This window comes from Vanessa atalanta, chromosome 16 (genome assembly GCF_905147765.1).
Source record: "Vanessa atalanta chromosome 16, ilVanAtal1.2, whole genome shotgun sequence".
Lineage (NCBI taxonomy): Eukaryota > Metazoa > Arthropoda > Insecta > Lepidoptera > Nymphalidae > Vanessa > Vanessa atalanta.
This window is the reverse complement of record NC_061886.1, coordinates 9,857,078-9,877,977: the sequence shown is the minus strand read 5'-3', so window position 1 is coordinate 9,877,977 and position 20,900 is coordinate 9,857,078. Positions and strand designations below refer to the sequence as shown.

Here is a 20,900-nt window from a genome sequence, read left to right as displayed (position 1 = left end):
TTGTATATATGTAAAAAATAGTACAAATGATAAGGTTATCTCTCTTTTTTTTTTAAAGAATTTTATTTGTTATGGGGCTTTATCTTCAAAACCGAAGTGTATTTGTAAACATTGTGCGTTATGGATAAACATAAATAGTACGACGTGTGACTTGTATGACTTATGGCTAGTTGAGCTTTGTCAATTGTTCATTAATGGTGCACATATGGTGCAATTGAAAACTGTATTCTAATATTATCGTGGCAGAATTTTTGGTACATGTGTCTCGGTCGAGTTTTATCAGATTCTATTAATTTGAATATCAACTGACACACGCCAATATACATCTAACTTTGTCAAGGCGATAAATATGTCCGTCCGCCTTATCAAACAGCTCTAACCTAAAATTTGTTCTTGAAATTTGGAAAGCAAATTTATCTCTTATCGCTAAGTGCACATAATTGTACCAAATTAAGTGTTATAACAAACACAAGTATCTAATCAGTGTATCCCTTCGATAAGAATGCGTACTCTGAATTTTGTTGTACTTCTATTTTTATATTTACACTGATATGGTAAGACGTAGGTGGAATTTTGATTATTTATTATTATGCTACTAAAATCAAAATACACTTCATTTGAGTGGGCTCTAACACGTACAAAAGTACGTGTTAGATGATACATGTCAAACTGCGGAATGTAGATCAGCCAAAATGAAACGACATGTAGTCACTATTTATAAATTAAATTATATCAAAGGCTATAAATTTAATTAATTTTATATATCCTGCGTAAATATCAATAATTATGAAAACAAGAGCTCTAAACTTTATTATCGTTTAATACAATAATAATCATGTATTATGTAATATGCCTTATTTGTTTATCTGATGTTTTTTTAAACATATATTGTATTAAATATATATGAATATAGTCGTGTATAGGAAACGATCTGTTTCACGCGGTTTCATGCATGTTTTGAACGTTCCTGCCCTGCTCGCGTGTCGAGAACTGGGTATTTCAAAAGACAAATGATTGTTCTTTATCCGCCTGGTAGTTCCAAATAGGTTCAACCTAAAAACAAACTCCTCAAATTTTCACTTGTATTCATTAAAAACCCACAATCCTATTAAACAAAATACAATGGCACGTCTACAATTACCCTCGTTTGACCCGTAGCTTTCGATTATGACCTATTATTACCACCTGACACCTATTAACTTACTATGCAATCTGATTCGCCATAAAACGTATCTAATCGTCATACCTTCAATATCCGTTTACATCTCGATACAGATCGATCGTTACATCACGCTTTTAGTTTGATAATGCCAAGGTGACGGACAGTTAATGTAGTTATTGTATTCGTTTCATTATACAACATAAGCAATATAAAAATTTATGTTTATTGCTTTTCAATGAATATAAAATTACCCGTATGGCAGCCAAACTTTGTAATCAATCGCGACCACCATAAAAATACGATCAATTATAATATTATTACTAAAATGAGATTGTGTTATACAATACTATCGATTTCCAAGAGAAAAATAATTTTATGTTTCAATTTAGGACGAAGACTTCCTTTCCTAAGATGTTTTGGAATTTGGTAAATATAAAAATTCTATATTTAAAATATTATTAGAAGGGTAAATGTAAAATAAAACGTAAACAATCTTGTGTCTTCTTCCCTCGAATGTCGAAACAATTATGTCAAAAAGAGTGAAATCATTGTTTAACTAAACATCCGCTAAAAAACGTTTATAAGTAAGGCCGCCTTTTGCTTTGAATCAAAAACCAGTTAAACTACATGTTCGTTATCGCTATCTTCATAATAGTAATGGTATAATTCACATTCACACCTAAACACACAGTTAAAGCTTAAACCATAAATTCCTCATTACTCACAATAGAACTCTTTGTAACCGTTACTTACTGACTTCTATGAGTCATGTTTCAAGTATCAAGTACCAAATTCAAATCGTTGACTTTATTTATAACAAATTATAAGGCTAAGGTTTAATAGTATAAGTCCAATTTATCCTACCCAACATTTAAAAAGTAACGATATATAATAATAAAGATTAATGGCAGTACAATTAGAAAATATTATCTAAGTATCGAACAAAAAAAAAAATTAGACCACAAATCTTTTGCCGGTCCAAGGCCTGCTCGTGATTGTGAAACGGAATAATAAAAGTAAATATTAAGTAACGAACTTAACGATTGTAAACTTATTACATTCATAAAATTATTAATTAGAAGCATTTTTTAATTAACGTATTACTTACTTAATCACATCAGAATTATTGTAAGTCTAAGATGCCTTAATATTTAAGTAGCAACTAATAATAGGTTGTAACCTAAAATATTGCAAACAATCAAGTTAGAATACTTAAAATAATAATGTTTATTTACTCAATTATGACGTTTACTAAATATGATTAATTAAATAAAATTTATTGATTGGCTTAACGATTTATTATAAACGATTATTATAAAAAAAAAAAAAAACATTATTGTGCTTCCCCTGAATTAAGTAAACATTGCATTGCGTTATGTGATAATTGATTATTGTTTGTTTTGTATTTATATAATGGTGATATATTTGTTTGTTTGTTGTTTTAAAAATGATGCGGGTAGTACTTTATATAAACGCGCGAAGAGGTCGTTAAATTCAATTTAAGGCGGATACTTTTAATTTTTATGTATTTAAAATATAACTATTTTTAATTACCAAGACAAAGCAACAAATTTTAATTTAACAGAGACCTGGGCTATTTATTTATTTTTTGTTTATTCTAGATTTGTCGAAGAAAATTTTAATTACGAATAGTATACAATTTTAAAATAATTTATTTAAAGAAAATATCATAACACATACGTACTTGATTGATTTACAAATATTTTAATACAGAAAAATTATTCAGGTAACAGAAATTGATTAAGTAATTTAAAATTTTCACTTACAATACTTTGGCCTCTGGAGAAAATGTCTTTCCAAACTTTCCCCAAAGCTCCGATACACGAAATCACAACACTACCACAAATTATACGAGTGTTTGTAATGTGAAACCTATTTTCTTTTTTAATTGTTAAAAGAAAAAATATTTGTGTGAAATTCGAAATTTATCAAAGCGCGCACAACGCGTCTGTCGCGGCTGCGCGCTCTCCACTAACTGCCGTCTGCCGCTGACGCGTTCAGAAATCGGAGAATGCGACGCGTATCTCCCGAACCATTCTCAACACATGCAGTCTTTGTCTTAAAAAGTTTAATATAAAATTTGAACGTAAAATATTATTAGTAGTCATGAAATCGTCATGTTATGAAAACTTAATTTCAATTAAACATGGTTCAACGTCTCATTCGGTATTTGAAAATTATGCGCAAATATTCTCTCAAAACCAAGATAACGCTACAATTTTACCTATGAATTAGCAAATGTAATAAAATGATATATCGATACTGTTTTGAAGCCGTGTCAAAAATAAAAATTGAATTTTAAGTAAATATGTACCTACATCCTGTCAATTTTAAAATTGGCACAATAATTCTTACTAGCTTTTAACTATTTGGAATTTAATATTTTATTTTTTTTCTTTTGTGACAACAATTTTGGATAATTTAAGTAAACATAATAATTTATAATAACAACATGTATATGTCATGATGGTTGTTATGTGTACTGTAAGGAGTAATGGAATTTCGATGTTGAACTTGAAGTAAATTAACAATTTTAGAATCTGGTCAAAAAAATATATGATGTATATCTAGGTAAATGAATTGTACCCGTGCCGAAGCCGGGGTTTGTGACTAGTTCAAAATAATTTACTTAATCTGAATAAAATTTGCAGATGTAAATTGTACAGTTAATTACTTATAAAGCCCAAAACAATGGCGCAACTTCAAATGACCTAGTCAGCAATTTAACCAAATAATTTCTATACCAGCACTTTTCAAACTGAATCAAGACCCAAAAAATATAATTGTGTCGAGAACAATCTATTATATACACGTGTATAACAACATTAAAGCTATTTTTTGTTACTATGTTCTTATTAGCTTAAAATGTTTCTCGAATTTCTTTAAATTTTCAAACCCACGAAGAACTTTACGCATCGCATTTTGTTCACGTCATCTTACAGGCTAACTTGCCTGCACAGGATATATTAACGGAGGTACAAAAGTTAATACACAAACACAGGTGTAAGAAGTTAAATAAACGACTTTGTCATTGAATTGATATAATATGGATTTGGTTTGCTTTCAAAGTTTCGATTACAACTTTGCTAATATTAAACGGCATTTTTTACGAGTGCATTAATCATAGTAAAGATGTTCAAGATCTTCAAGACCATAATGGCGTCAATTAGATGTCAAATGTTGGCTTTTGTTTTCATATGGTTTAGGCTATATAGTACATTGTGAGTGGTACTTAATATTTTTATGCCCTAATCATATGTACAATGTGGAATTTAAAAACTTAACAATATTGCAGTTATCCGTTTAAAAGGGTGATGTACTAAAGTCATTATATGAATGTATAATAATATAACATATATATGCCTATCTTAGATCATCGTTGGCGGCTCATTGACCGCATGAATTAATGGCTTATATTTCTCACAGGCCAATGTTACGGTGAAGGTGACCACGTATCTACCATCAAGAGGCTCACTTAAATCTTTGCCTTCCCACAGTGACACAATCAAAAATTATAGTACCATTCGAATAATTTTAATCATAATTAATGTATTATTTCTAAAAGAAAATGTCGCATTTTTTCAAATAACTTTAAAATATTCAAAGATAATAATATATTACATTGAAATATTTGACTTTCCGAAAATGATGAATTAAATAATTCTTACATAAAAAAGTATAATACATTAGTTGTAGAATTAATTCGTTACACAAATTTCAACCGTATCATTATTCAATTAAGATATGAAATGACGATAGCAACTATTTTCATATAATTCATACTTTCACTATTAAATTTGTCAATTTAAATTTTAAGCATTCACAAGTTAAAGATTCTCTCTTCACTCTAAGACAACTTATTAAAGATCATTTTGGCCATTAAAAAGGAGATTAATGATTTTAAAAGAGTTAACCAAGTGAAAATAATTGATATATAAATGAATCTAAAAATATATCTATAAAAGGTTATTTTTAATGACATGTAATTATTTTTTAAGTGGGTACTTTTTTATTTCCTTTTCTGCAAAGTATGTCGCCAAACAGCCCAACCTTTTTTTTATGTACAACTAAAATATAATAGTTATTAAAAGTCTTAATAATAATGAGGTTAAAATATAATATAATAAAAATACTCTATTTATTTTTAAATTATAGAAACATCATCACAAATTCCACCGACTAGGTTATTATGTAGAGCAATGATATTGTAATAAACTGCTATATAAATATTACTAGAACATCATTGATGTGGAGTAAACACTAGCCTACATGACGTTTTTATAGCATTTCGCTTACATAAACTTTACTACAAAGCATTTTTACTCTGATTTCACAAAACGTAGAACGGAAAAAAAAGGTAAAGAGTTCGACATAAATTTAATTTTACTTAGTTGCGTTTTTTATTAGTTACAAAAATTTACTTATTACATTATTGTCATGAATCGAAAATCAGTTTACTGTTAGAAAGAACCGTTGCCTGATTTTTATTTATATTTGTAAAAACATGTTGTTTTTTTTAAGTTGACGCTTACAATGATTCGTACAGGTAAAATATTGACTGTATTCCGACATTTTTATTAATGATAGATTAATAACCTATACATATAATAAGTCGAGAAAAAAAATGAATAAAGTTATTTAATATATTTAGATATACTAAAAGGCTAACAATTAAGTAATTAAAAAAAAAATTCGTCAAAAAATTTAAAAAGAAACTGGCCGTCAGTAATGGTATAGGCGATAGTAAAAAAAAATCTAGTGTGAAAAAATCCAGTAAGCCATAATTGTGTATTTAGCAGCAAAAAATCTGTGTAAAATGTATTTCCAACAATCTATCAACGAAAATATGATAAAAAATTGAGCATACTGAATGTAGTGTACACAGATCTATAATAATATATTCATTAGTATTAGATTCATATTTTATATAAATATATATTATCTGTGTATTTATGCATCTGTCATCTCGAGTGACACAAATCGAAAAAGCGCGGGAAAAGAGGATATATAAAATGGGCGCGCGGTGTGTGTGCTCAGCGAGCTGATATTTAAATATAATATTTATTTTATTTAATTGATAGATCGACTTCGGTTTCGGTTGCAAGATTTTACCCACTAATAAAAACAGGTTAAGTTAAATAAAACCAGGGGTTGAAATCAAATTTACTATAGGGCAAAAAATAGAATTTCAATTAACTTAGATTAACTGACGAACGACCATTCACTAAAAAAATTACACTTTATCGCAATCGAATCGAAGCATAACTTGGTGGTAGGGCTTTGTGCAAGCCCGCCTGAGTACCAGCCACTCATCAGATATTTTATCGCCAAACAGCAGTATTTAGTACTGTTGTGTTCCGGTTTGAAGGGTGAGTGAGCCAGTGTAACTACAGGCACAAGGGACATAGCATCTTAGTTCTCAAGGTTGGTAGCGCTGCGCTACTAGCGCATCGGCAAAAATTCAAAGGTGCTTGTAAAAGCCTACTAGAATAGACTATATTTTGTTGTTGATTTTGTGCGATTCATAGGTAGCCACAGATTAAATATTTTTATAATTAATTTAAACATTTTATATTTAGAAGGAAATGCACGTTTAATGGCTTCAAAACAGCGGAGTTCAATGTACGTTTCTTAAAATATTTTACTATAAGTTTATTGACTTTAATGACTTTGTTTGTTTAAAGATGTTTTAATAACGAAAGTAAAAATCAGTCTTTGGTTAAAATTCATTTAAGTATTGGTATTAACCCTTAACGTATGACTTGTAAAATTTATTCGACTGTCTTAGGTATGTTGTCTTTATAACTATCTAAAAATATTTATGAAATAAGTTCATCTATTTTAGCTTATAAGGACAAATAAAAGTCACAAAAGAAAGTAAAGTAATTACTGCATACAGATACTACTGCATAGATACACAAATGTTTTACAAAATTTTGATATGTTAAGGCTGGTAAGGAAATTTGATATTGTCTGATGAGAGTTTACCATGTTTATATAAACCAACCTACAGTAAAGCATCGTGATCGTTGATGCACAGAAGTATAACATTTATTAATGGCTTTTATGAATGTAACGATTTCTATACAGAAAAGTCGTCCGGCTATTCGAAAGTCATAAGTTCACTTTATATACTGTTTTTGCAAACGATGGAATGAGCAGGAAATATTATTAACAAAAATTTTAGTACGAAAAACGAACTTTCACATTGTCATAATAAACATTCGAATTAGACGATACTAACACAAACTCATATTAAATTATTACAAGCATTACAAGCAATAAATTTGAACATAGTTTTCTAAAAAACTTTATTTTTCTTTTCATTTTTAGGGATATGAGACCTGAGTTCTATTCCAAGATTCCTTGATCACTAAAACTAAATACATTTAGTTAAGGACTTGTGAACAGTCATAGTATATTTTTTTATTTATTTCAGAAAAGACGCCTTTGGCAGACGAGTTAGCTTTCTGAAATTAAGACATGCCCTACAAATACCCACTTTGTACACCTTATATGTGCCACCATCTTAGATAGCTATCTTAGTTGCTATCACAAATCGCAACAAAGTCATCAAATCGCTTCTCTTTGGTTGTAGTATTCCTGAAAGTACCCGCCGAAACGAGATATACCCCCGGCAGAATCTTACCGCCAGTTGCACTCCAGGCTCTATAATATAATTTCTATTTAGGATAGAAACTAATCTTTAGTTATGTATTTATATTATTGTAATCTGTTTTAAAGATTAATTACAAATAATTTAATTTAATAATTATAAACAATTAAAAAACATGCTTTTTTTTTTTGTTATAATCTAGACGAATTAGTTACCTAGTTTCTCTGAGACGGACCGTAATTATAATTAGTATAATCAGTCTGAGATTACGGATTACGTAATACTACTTTCCCCGTTACAAGTTGCAATTAAAAAAATAATACATCATTATTTTTATGAAAATATATTATAATTATTGCGTTTTAAAATAAGTTATTGTAACGAGGCACAAATCACAGTAAAATGTCCGAAACAGAGATAATGAGTCGAAAGCGATAGAAAAATATACAACGAATTAAATAGATACATGAAAAATTCTTTGATGTCTCTTAAAAGTGTGAGACTGGAGTAGCGAAAACAAGCATGCTATATAGCACACATGCTGCTAGTGGTTCGTTGCCGATCGTAAGCAGTTATTCTAAGTACACTAATAGTGCTTGATACTATAAAAAAGGCTCTTGTTACCATCGACGTTCCAGCTATTATTAAGCCCTGTGGAATTAGTGGTTTACTACGACTCATCATTGACCAAGAAAGCACAACATTATTTACCGTTGTCAATAAAAATAAAACAACTATTAACACACGTACCGTTCCACACGAGGGCTTGTCCTCGTACCCAGAGAACCAATGTCAGTCCATTAGGTCTCTTACGATAGTCACGACTAATTCCACGGGGCTTAGTAAGAGCAGCAACGTCGATGGTAACAAGAGCCCTTTTTATTGTATCAAAAATAAAAATAACTTACTACCAATGTTTACACTTTCCTCTAGGTAGCACGCGCACATATTTTATAGCGTGTTTATTTACGCAAATGTATTCGCCACACTTGTTCGTACAGGTAAAGTATTGTAGCGAACATGTGGTTTAATTACCATGTATGACCTCCATAAATTTTGATATTTATAAAATTAAACTATACTAAATATTATGGGCAATTATCCGCTCCAATTGTTTATTGTGTGAAATAATACGAATATTAATACCGCCATTTGTTTTACTAGATATTAATTTAAGAATGTTTAATTGAAATGCTATGACTAGACTTGGTGTTAGGGCACATAGGCTATTTATCATATACTCTACTTATTATTGTTGTAAGTGAGCCGATGTAGCTAAAGACACAAGGGACAAAACATAGTAGCTATTAACGTGAGTGGCCCACTGGCGATCTAATGGTTGACATTTATTACAACACCAATATCTTATTCATTCATAAATTCAAATCATTTGCAAAAAATACATTAATAAACAACATAAATAACAAGTAATACATGATAAAAAGCTTGATATAATATATAGACATAATTGTATTTAACTATTATAAAGGTAGCTTAAATTTATATACTTTGTAAATTGAAATCTTCTTCAACCTTTTTTAGTAAGCGTATTCATCGCAAAAGTACCTACTAACTATGCTAAAATTGAAGTCAATCGGACCAACAGTTTCGGAGATCTAGTGATGAATCAGTGGTATTTCGCTTATGTATATTACAACAAAGTTATAATAAAGTATCGAAGGCTATAATAACATAAGATATACTAATCTTATTTTTCACATCCCTATACGAATACCGGAATCGTTAAGATTTTAACAATACAAGATCACTATATAAGAGCTTTCTTCTTAATAGTTTTGTACTTAAATATAATGATAGATTTAGTATATTTTCTATAATTAATTTGAGATTACAAAGCATCGCTCGATAACTGACGCTAGAGATGAGTAATACACTAGGGATATTTTGTAACTTATGTGGCGCCTTCGATTGCGTTCAACATGAAACACTTCGGTCCGAAAGCTAAGTTACTATGGCATCAAACAAAACACTAAACCTTCTGGTTTAACACATATGCAATCGAATTGATGATATGAATAAGATATCCGTTATATCCAGTGCATATGAAGAACCCTCAGGAATATATTCTTGGTCCATTTCTATTCCTATTTCATAGCAATGGTTTGAAACAACTTAAATAAAAAAAGATATCATTGTCTACTGAATGAATATTCGACTAGTCAACGCTCTTTCTGACATGCTTTACGTGTTGAATAAAGTTTCGATTTAAATGAAGTATTTTTTATAATTTCTGGGTTAGATTTTTATAATTTTATCGGACTAAATTAATATTGTATATTCAATTTAGTCGATAAAATACTTTGTTTTTCGTTATTACTAATCCATCAAGCACGACTAGATTACGCTCGAGTCAGGCTGGATAAATAAAATCAAGTCTTTTCTTTAAGAAAAAGAAACGTAATAATTATTTTTTTATTAGAAAAATCTAGCATCTGTTACATTCAACATAACCAATAATATTGCCCTTGTAAAATAAATCAATGTAAGCAATATTGTTATTTTTATACACTCGGTCACATGAACTCAATCATTGGTTCATGGAATCTGTGCATGCGTAATTGATGTCACGGGACCGAATGGAATCGTCCTGCAACACTGACGCGAATGAAATTGCTTTATTGCGAGAATCAAGACGTATTATTGTGACATCTTCAATGTTGACATAAAATATACTACAACATAGATATGTAATCTATAACGTTTGCAATAAAATTAAATGACATACATTTTATAGATATCATTATTAGATGTATCTATTTAAATGCAATAATGTTGATTATCTGTGGAAACTGGGATATGAGTAGATCATCGTTTCTATAATAAAATTCCGCAGAAATTTTTAACTTTGCCGTTTCATAAATTCAAATCATTTGTCAAAAATACTTTGGTGAAGAAGGCATATTATTCGATACAAGATTAAGAGAAAAAAGCGTGGAGTTAATACTCGTTGACTTCCAGGCAGGATATACTACATACATAAATATATAATTGTATATAACTAAAATGACTGTATTTTTAAATGTTGAAAAAGAGTAACTAATGAGTTTCTTGCCGGTTCTTTTCGGTAGAATATTGATAGAATCTACATTGCGAGCCGGTGGTAGCTTTACTTAATGTACATAGTTCGTTAAATGACGATTCAAAAGTGCTTGAATAAAGTATATTTTTATTTGATTTGATTGAATTTAAATTATTTTATGATAACTTTCTACTTATTATCCTTAGAAACTATAGACACCGGAAGTTCATTAAAAACTCTATACATAAATGCATAGTCCAAGTGGACCACACACAGAAACTATTTACATTTATCTTGACTATATTATAAAATACGTAAGTTTGTGTTTAAATGTTACTAAATCGAAAGGCTTAAACGGATATTTCATACCATTCATATCTTTCCTCTTCATACAAATGGGCTAAGAGAAAACCTTTATTTCCTCTCTTTATTTGTTAGCTATTGATCAGCTTTAGTGATAAAAAAAATATTATTTTTTATTAACATTTTATCAAAATGTCAATAATGTTTATGGTCAGATTTTAACCACTAAGTGAAATCTGGTATTAGTTATAACATTATCACTAATGTTATTTTGACCGTAAATAATGTATAACAGCAGGAGGTCTATTCCGAACCCGTGCTTTTTTTCGAAATGTGTATTGTTGTTGGCCCTAAAGACCGCTGTAGAGGACAGCGACACCGGGCGGGGTAGGCGAGCTAAACTACTCAAGCCTAGTGTTGAGAACCCACTTGAGGGCTCAGAATACGCGCATCCTAAGGGTACCTCCTGTGAGGCCGGACCTCGGCTTAGGACGCCGTCGTCGACGAGTCAGTAAGAATGAGGGACCCCGACCCAGCCGGCGGGGTCTGTTGGCGGGATTATATAGAGACAAGCTTATGGCGCCTACAGATCGGATAGGGAAAAATTCGTGCAGCCCATGCTTGCTTTGCATCTATTTAATCTATTAAAATTATAATTCAAGAACTTAGAATAAAATATATTTGACATAATATTTTTATTTATTAAACAAATCAAACGAATTTCTGCTTAAAATTCTGCATAATATTACTAAGATTGTACAATAAAATTTTAATTAGGTAATTTATAGGCATTCGTGACACGTGACTTCCCGTCGTTTATTGTACCAGTATATCAAAATTAAAACATCCTAAACCTGTTTTTATCAATAATTCAAAACGAACCTTATTAACATACCCCTAAAGCATATTACGCTATACAGTAAGAATTATATTAATACATAATATAACTGCAAAGGAAACGATGTCATATCGTGCAGTATACATTAAAATCAATCTAATATTATTGTAAGATCGGTTTTTTTCTTTTTTAGGATACGTTTTGTACCTGGATTAATAGGTAATTACTTAGATATCGTTCTCTCTTTACCTTTTCTATTAAAATAGAGATAAGTGTGCATATTTTTAATTAAGTTCATACGTCAATATACAGACTATAGTCAAATTTCTTAAAAAAAAAACAAAGAAAAAAACAAACTTTTAATATTTTTCCATAATTATTAACTCTCTAAATAAACGATGAGCAATAAAGTTAATAATCAATACATATGAGCAATGAGGTTAGTAAAACTTACTTAGTTACTTGATACAACTGTTTATATAAGAAGAAGCGAAATGTTACAATTTGACTCTAGGTTAAAATTGCCTAAGGGTTTATTTTTTACTTTTACATACATACGGAACGTTAACAAATGGTGTTACTGTCAAAATACGGCGGAATTAAGTGAATAACACTCATAAAATGGCCGACAGCAATTAGAATGGACGCATGCCTCACTGCGCCTCACGGTGATTTAGTTAGGGTTCACACTTAGAGAAATACAGTTTAATAATTGTATTAAGGTTCTGGAAAGGAATAAACTTACAAGCATAATAAAATAAAATTTAAAAAATAAAAAATATTTTATTATAGAGAAACGAGACAAAAGTTAAATAGGTAGGTATATAAAGCGATAACTATTTCTTTTTTATTAAACATTGTATTTTAATTTCAAAAATAGGAATTCGAAAAGGCTACATTACATAATAAAAAAAGAAAAGAAAATGTTTCATAGGCTTTTTATGTTTTACCAACAAATAAAAAATATATTTTACATACCGTTTATTCCTTGTTGGAACAATTAAAACTCCTTTAAATGCTATAAATATATTTATCATAAATATCTTCTTAATAATATTTAGAATTGCGTTACTTACAAAAGTGTTACTGAGAGAATCTCGACAAAGAACCTAATAAGTAGTACACATCTCACCAAGTCATATAACAGAATATATGCTATAATTGAAATGAACGATTTTAAAAATATCCTCAATTAACATTTGATAAGAAAGTCCACCAAGATTAAGATGTATGAATAAAACTGTCCCGCAACATAGACCGCTTCAAGATTGTATCTTTCCCCCACTTTCCCAACTCTACAAATTTATGTTAAATTAGATTACGATTGGTTCAATGTCTTAATTGTTATGACGTACAAAACAGAGAGAGTAACATTCACAATTATATTAATCTAATTATAATCCCTTCTCGTGTTGTTTCAACCCTGTGCTCCAAATTATGCAAAATATGATACTGAACTTGTTATGTCACCGTTTCGCTCCGAAATCCAACAGTCACAAATAATATCGTTTCCGGCAGACGATTTCGTATTATTGTTATAAAATGTAACAATTTTATAGAGCTATATTTGAATTCAGAATCTATATAGACTGACTACTTGATTTCTTGATTTTACGTCGCCATTGTTCTTTAAAAGACTTTTGCCTTATAACAAAATGACCCTATCATATTTTTTAGGCTCAACATAAGCATTTCATATGTATTCCGAGCAGACAAAATGCCCATTAAAAATAATTTGTCTTTAAGTTTCCGTTTTTCCTAATTAGGATACCGTACAAAATATTTTTTTATAGGAACACATCAATAGAACAGTGGGACATCGATAAATTTTAAGTAGAGTGGGATCTATACATTCTATTTTCGATGTATCTTCAATAAAAAAAACATGAAGTACATTGATCTTAATAATTCTGTTATTTGGTGCTTTTCCCCATACTAAAAACACATTAAAAAATTTAGATGAACTAAACCTTCAACATCCTCCAATTTATCTTATCATAATGACATTTGTAGGTCGACAATATTTGCAGGAACATAAAATAACATACGTTGTACGTGAAAAGTCAAAGAAAATAGATTAAACTGATAACATGTACATGTATTAAAATGACGATTTTTTTTTTATATAAGATATTTCGTAACGAAAATGTTCAAGAGGAGAAGAAACACAACACATTACGTTTAACGATAACAATGTTTTTTATTTTTTATTTTAGTATGATAGAAGTTTTAATAGTTCTATTTGGCTTAGATGAGAAGATAAAATTAAACGAAATAAAATATCTGTCATAAACAAAAATCTTTAAAATATTTACATTTTATTTAGTTAATAAATAAAATATAATTGAAGGCGTTACTGAAAAATCTGCTGATATGAGTCAGTCTTGATATTTTATAGTATTTTTTTTGTTTTTATGAAAGATTTAGCGTTTATTGTATTATAATCTAAAGATTTTCTAAATTTTATAATCTAGCGTTTATTGTATTAAAATCTAAAGATAAATATTATGTACTTTTGAAACATCATATAATAATTAAATATAAAGACAAAATGCGTAATAATATTTCCATGAACAAACTTCTTTTAACATTTTTTTTCTTTCGTAATACTGGCGTTACACATTTTTACTTAATAGCGTGTAGATCCATTCTACTTGGAGAAGTCGCTCAGAGAAACCTAGTCGTTACTACTATAATATAATATAAATAAATTAAAACCAGACTTCGGTATCATAAATTCTATACAGGTTTCAAGTAGACCTATTACTCTAGTGACTTGAAGTTTCCATTCCATTACATAATAAGAAAAACTACAACTTTCGTTCTTAGAACAAAACTACTTCTAGTTCCTTGAGATTTCTCAAATATAGACGTATTAAAGCGTCCATTGTTTGTATTTAGTTTCAAAAACGCAAAGATGAATATATCATTCTTGAATTATTTACTGTTTCGATTAAGTTATCTATTGTACTTCGACTTGTATCACTTGGAACTTTAGAACATTTAGTCTAGCCAATCGGCGAGTCAATCATTATATTAAGATAGTCCCGATGCCAACAAATACTTAAAAAAATATATATTAAGAAAAAATTGCTAACGCCGTATTAAATATTAATCGTACCAATCATTGAAACTTTGAAATTAATATCCCAATGACCCACTGCTATTCATAGATCTTTCTCGAAGAAATATAGTAACACAAAACAATATTCCATTCTGTTTCAATTGCTACGTAAATTAAGCAAAGCGAACTTTTTAGAATAAAAACCTTATTAGCTCCTTAAGTTCTCACGATCTTGTTAGGTACTAAAAAGTAGTAAAATTGTCTATGTCTAAATCTCATTGTCTATGATAAGTTAATATCTATTATATTTGACAGTACATATGTATGAGTGGGGTCTATCGAAGGAATAATAACTAACATGTAGTGTAATTAGGAGTTAAACAAGAGAAAAACGCAATACTAATAACAATACAGATCTCTCAAATAATTTCCATTACAATAGCCTTGTAACTCAGTTTCTAAGTTCGCCTTGTGATTATATCGACATAAAAAAAAATCATTGCGCTCGGCTTGAGCCTTTTACAAGGACATTTTAATCCCTACCTTGAAAGGCTCTCATGTCTACTATATTTGCTACTGGTTCTTACGGAATACATATATTTAAAATAACACGCATAACTCGGTAATTGCATTCTTCGTATCTATATTTGAAATCAATTCCATTACATATTATGATTTTACGATCGACAACTTTTGCTTTTTTTTTTTCCTTTGGCAGCAATCATCTGCTGTAGTTATTAAAAAAATATATATTATATCGTTTCGACGATACACTTGCTTATTCGCCCTAAAACTAGAATTAAGATTACAGTAAATATGTTTGCTGGAAGCGGTTAAGTCGTAACCGTTTAGCCTATTCTACAAACGTAACGAACCAATTGTAGTTCGCTCATAGTTCGATCGTAATATAATTGGGATCATATCGTAACCTATGTAAATAAGAAGAATTGGTCCACAGTTACGATTAAGCTGAGGTTAATTTTTGTGAGAAATAGTTAAACTTTGATTGGAATAGAATCGGGAATTAATCAATACCGTTATAAGATAGTACAATTGACCCCCAGACGCTAAAATCTCTACAACTATTTGTCTTAAAATATCATGCCATATAAAAAAAATACTCAATCTTCAAAAAGGTTCTACATATTATTATTGTTCTTTGTAATAAACAGGAAGATAAACAGACTAAACTATGTCTATAGATTTCAACGTATGGCATAACGATGTTATGGCAACACCAAACAAAGCAACATGACATCTAAGCTATTCATTCGCTTTTCTAACTGGTATACAGCACTAATTAGTTAATTAATAAAAGTCCTACTGACCCAGATTAGGTCGCTGCGACCATAGACTTATATACAGGAGACATATTGTATGTAAAAATGCGTACTCTCTAATCCCTTATTTACATAATCCAGTGGAACGACAATCTGTCAGGATTGGAGAGAGAAACGCAGGATAAAAGCAAAGAAAACAAAATCAAAATATACTTTAATTAAGTACGCGCTTACAAACTGATTTTAATATATATATATATATATATAAAAGGTTATTTTTAATATCAAGAAGAACCGGCAAGGAACTCAGTAGTGTTATCCTTTTACAATAACAAAAGTACATGTAATAATTCTAAACAATTATATTTATGTATCCTGTATGGGCATAAAGCATATCTACAAGGTTTTCTATCATTTACATAGTCCTGTACCGTAAAATGAAGCTTATATTTTTTTAAACTGTATTTTAAACATACTTACAAGTTACAGTTACAAGCAAATGCAACGTGTTCTGTTATATTTTATTATGGAATCGAATAAATAATAATAACGATCGATATTCTATACCTCACTAAGGAAGTACTAACTTTATGAAGTCGAAAGCTTGATGTTAGAAGTTCATCTTTACTTCTCGTGTTTATACAATGTATGCCACTGTTTCTGTAAAAAATATCGATGTTGTTTTTGTAAATATATAGGTATAATATATCAGCTTCCTAACTCCGGGAGTTTCACAGCAGACACACTCAACAACTTCTTATAACTCTGATTCGGAATTAGAGCTGAAGGTTTCGGGATCTGTCCTATAAGATAACTACTAGCCCACTGATCCAGAGACAGCTTTACCTACATAGTATTGAAATAATTGTGGTTAAATATTTATTATTATAAAAAATGTGGTCGTCATGGGTCGGCCACAAAAGTGACACGTATATTACGTATACATAATATGTATGGTTGTTTACTACATACATAGTTCGTATTTCGATTGTAAAATGAGTATGTTATATAATTTATTTAATATAATATACTTATGGCGTCGAAGGAGATATATAGTATACTCGCCATGCACACACAGGGAAGTAAAGAGCGACGGCTGAGAGGAGTCAAGATAGTATAAAAACCTCATACCGTTTGTCGTCACGGCATACCCGTCGAGTTTTACCTCTTAAGTCTTCACAACTCTTAATGTTTTTGAGAAAAATATTTATAAAAAAAGCTTACAAATGTACACGTTGTTTTTTTTAAATGAACACTGTATTCAAATGAAATCAAATATATTTTACTCAAATAAACTTTACAATAAAGCGTTTTTTGAAACGTCAATATTAAACACTACCACCGTTTTGGAAAGCAGCCTCTAGCGAGAAGAAACGGCAAGAAACTCGCATAGATCTCTTCAAATAAACAGATTTACAATGCTATTTTCTACTATATAACTTTTATATGAACGTCGGCAGCACCGATGTGCAATTTATTAGTTTTTATAGAACACGTCTAACGACAGATTTCTACTGGAACTGGTTCTAGAATGAAGACAATATTTAATTAATAAGAAAAATAACACTATATTTCAGCCTATTATAGATAAGTACCTTCATAGTTCTTTTTATGTTTTTTTCTTTTTTAATGCGAAAGTAACCTACCTACCTCCTTAGCTCATAAAGACTAAACAACTAAGCTAATAAAAAAAATATTTATCTTAAATTAATTATAAGGTTCGAACCTGTCCTCTTGTATTATCGTTGTTCCCACTATAATATTACTTATTAATATAAAGTAATATATAAGTAATCCTTATATTTGGTTAGTACCTACATTAAATAAAATATATTAACCAAATATACAACACCATGAGAATACCTGAATGAGAGGAATCAATTCTGCCACAAGTGTATCCATCAACGAAAACCAAAAACCAAAGATAATCATGTAACAATAAAGCAGGGTCGTATAATAAGCACCAAATTTTCTCATTAAGGAACATTCAAAATTACGTAAACAATTAAATAAAAAAAATATTGCTATTATTGTAAAAACACTAAACCATTTATTTTTATAATGTTCTAAATTTCAAATTAAAAAAATTATAAAGCCTGCCATTCATTACCGAGTCGCATCCAATTATAAGGCTTTATATTTCCAGTGCTTGTTTTTACATTCACTTACGATTGGTTACAATGACATAGAACACAGTACGATGTAGTTTAGAGTTTAATTAATTTTGAAGTCTGTGCTTCCTAATCAGGCATTCGACTCAGTATTATGTAAAATAAAATTTTATTCAATTAAGTAAATAAGTTGATTTATTTTTGATATGAGTGTCTAAAAAATTTGTTCAATATTTTGAGGTTGAGTTTAACAGCTTGTAAATGTCCCTCTGCTGGGCTATGACCTCCTCACACACAATTACACACAAACACACAAAATATAAGTTACTCATTGGAAACAATTATTACTTTGTTTTTAGTTTAAATGTTTGTATAATGATAAATTTTTATATACACATAGGGGAACAAATTATACAGATTAGTGTAAAAAAATATGCTTAGTAACGGATTTAGATAATCCTTTATACGTTGAGTTCAATATACTACTGCGATTCTGTAAGGATTCCCTACGTACCCCCGCGTCATCTTGACAACCGACTTATGGTGATATGCCATTTTGATAAATATATTGTATGAATTTCATAATTATAAAAGTCAAGGTTGCCTATCATATTCTGTCTAATGACGCTTTGGGTTTTGATTTTCTTCTTACAGAATAGCTCTACATCTCAAATCTACTTTTAACTTATATTAGTATGTGAGAATTTTTTGCATGAAACATACATTTAGGCAAATATTGAAGTTTTTTTTTAAACATTTTTCAACGTTTTATAAAACATAATATACCAAAGTAATACAAGGTAATCGCAAGTGCTAATAGTTTAGCATACACGCTACACAAAATCCTTGGTAAAGACCTTCCATAGAGTGGAAGCACGCGCCGATGCATTCAGCCGCACGCAATGACAAAAAAGTTTTTTTAAATATCGACCTTGATAACGAACTGTAAAGTATAATTTACTTTGAAACATTTGCTATGAAAATATTAAAAACTTATTTTAGAATTGATTTTAATGACAAGAACCTGATAAATATGTGCCTGATTACTTATACTTCCGACTAAAATATAATAGTATTATTATTCTTTAACACTCAAGGTATTCTTGCTAAGGATTTAACGCCTAAAATGTGGGCTGCTCTCAAGCCTAAAAAAGTGGTTATACCATATTAAAAATATGATATCTAAAGATCAGAAAATAAATTTCCCTTAATTTTTTTGTAGCCAATTCGCTGACACTATTATCTTACTTAACCGTTAAGATCAGTCTTTGAACCAAGTAGCTCGTGGGTAATGATGGAGGCATAATTTTTTTTTTTTGATGTTTACGCACCAAATTTTTCAAAACCCAAACCCTCAACAGTAACAGCCTGTAAATTTCCCACTGTTGTCCTAAGGTCTCCTATTTGAAGAGAAGTTTTGGAGCATATTACGCCAATGCAACCCGCATTGGATTACATCTGCGGTGGACACACATCTCGCACTCATTTATTTCGTTTATACAAGACCTTCTGGGTAGGTACCACTGACTCATCATAAAATCTACCACCAAACAGTGGTACTCAGTATTGTCAATTTGGTTGGCGGTGAACATGTAATAAATGGTTAAGTACATATTTTATACAGCGCCAATATCTATAGGTGATGATGACCACTAATTGTCAGATCACCCATTTGCCTGTTCGCTAGAATTTAGTGAAAAAAATTGAGTATTTGTGGCGTATTAGAATTTGATCACCTTCAGGGACTGCACTTGCTTTTCGGGACGTGCTCTGGAAATGAGATACTGCCAGAGAGTCTACGCAAGTTGCATCCCACACAACGATCCATCCCAACTCCCATTGAACATCGACTATTCTTGCCCCATCAGGTCTCTAGCCATCCATCTTTGCAAAAACCGCTTGGTTCTAATTTCTAAAGTGGCATTATATATTATCTTTAATGTAGTTAGCGCAAAACCTTTTATAAACACAACACTCCGTCTTATTGCCTCCACATTCACCCAGAGGATCGGAATTACGATTCAAGAGGGTAATGATGCTAGCATTCTTGCCACCATTCCACGCGGGCATAATTTATACAGAAGCTATTAGTAATTTTAATTAATTTCGATATAAAACTGGATATACCTGACATATTTTACGTACTTTATTTTTTGTTTATAATTCATATCCGTACTCTGCAGTGAAGAAAAACGTGATGCATCGTAATTGCAAATATCGGATGAAGTTTTGACACACCATGTGTACCAAAATCTTCTCTCTGGAAGAAAGGAACGGAAACCTATTGCCAATTAATGTGCTATTTACCTGATTACTTATAAACGCTTAGCGCGACAAAATAGTGAACTAAAATTTTATTATAATTGATCCACTTTACATTATCTAATGACATGAATAATATAATTTAGATTTAATAAAACAATGTCAAATGCTATTTAAATGTGAAGTCATTTTTGAATGCACTC

At 30.0% G+C, this 20,900-nt stretch overlaps 1 protein-coding gene across 1 annotated transcript in view; it reads right to left on the bottom strand.

Moving 5' to 3' along the window:
- Positions 1-3,159, bottom strand: part of LOC125069950 (SH2 domain-containing protein 4B-like) — a 41,941-nt gene extending 38,782 nt beyond the window's left edge. The window contains exon 1 of the mRNA XM_047679578.1: positions 2,950-3,159. The gene's annotated coding sequence lies outside the window, so the exon portion shown is untranslated. The remainder of the gene's footprint in view (positions 1-2,949) is intronic.
- Between the last annotated feature and the right edge of the window lie 17,741 nt (positions 3,160-20,900).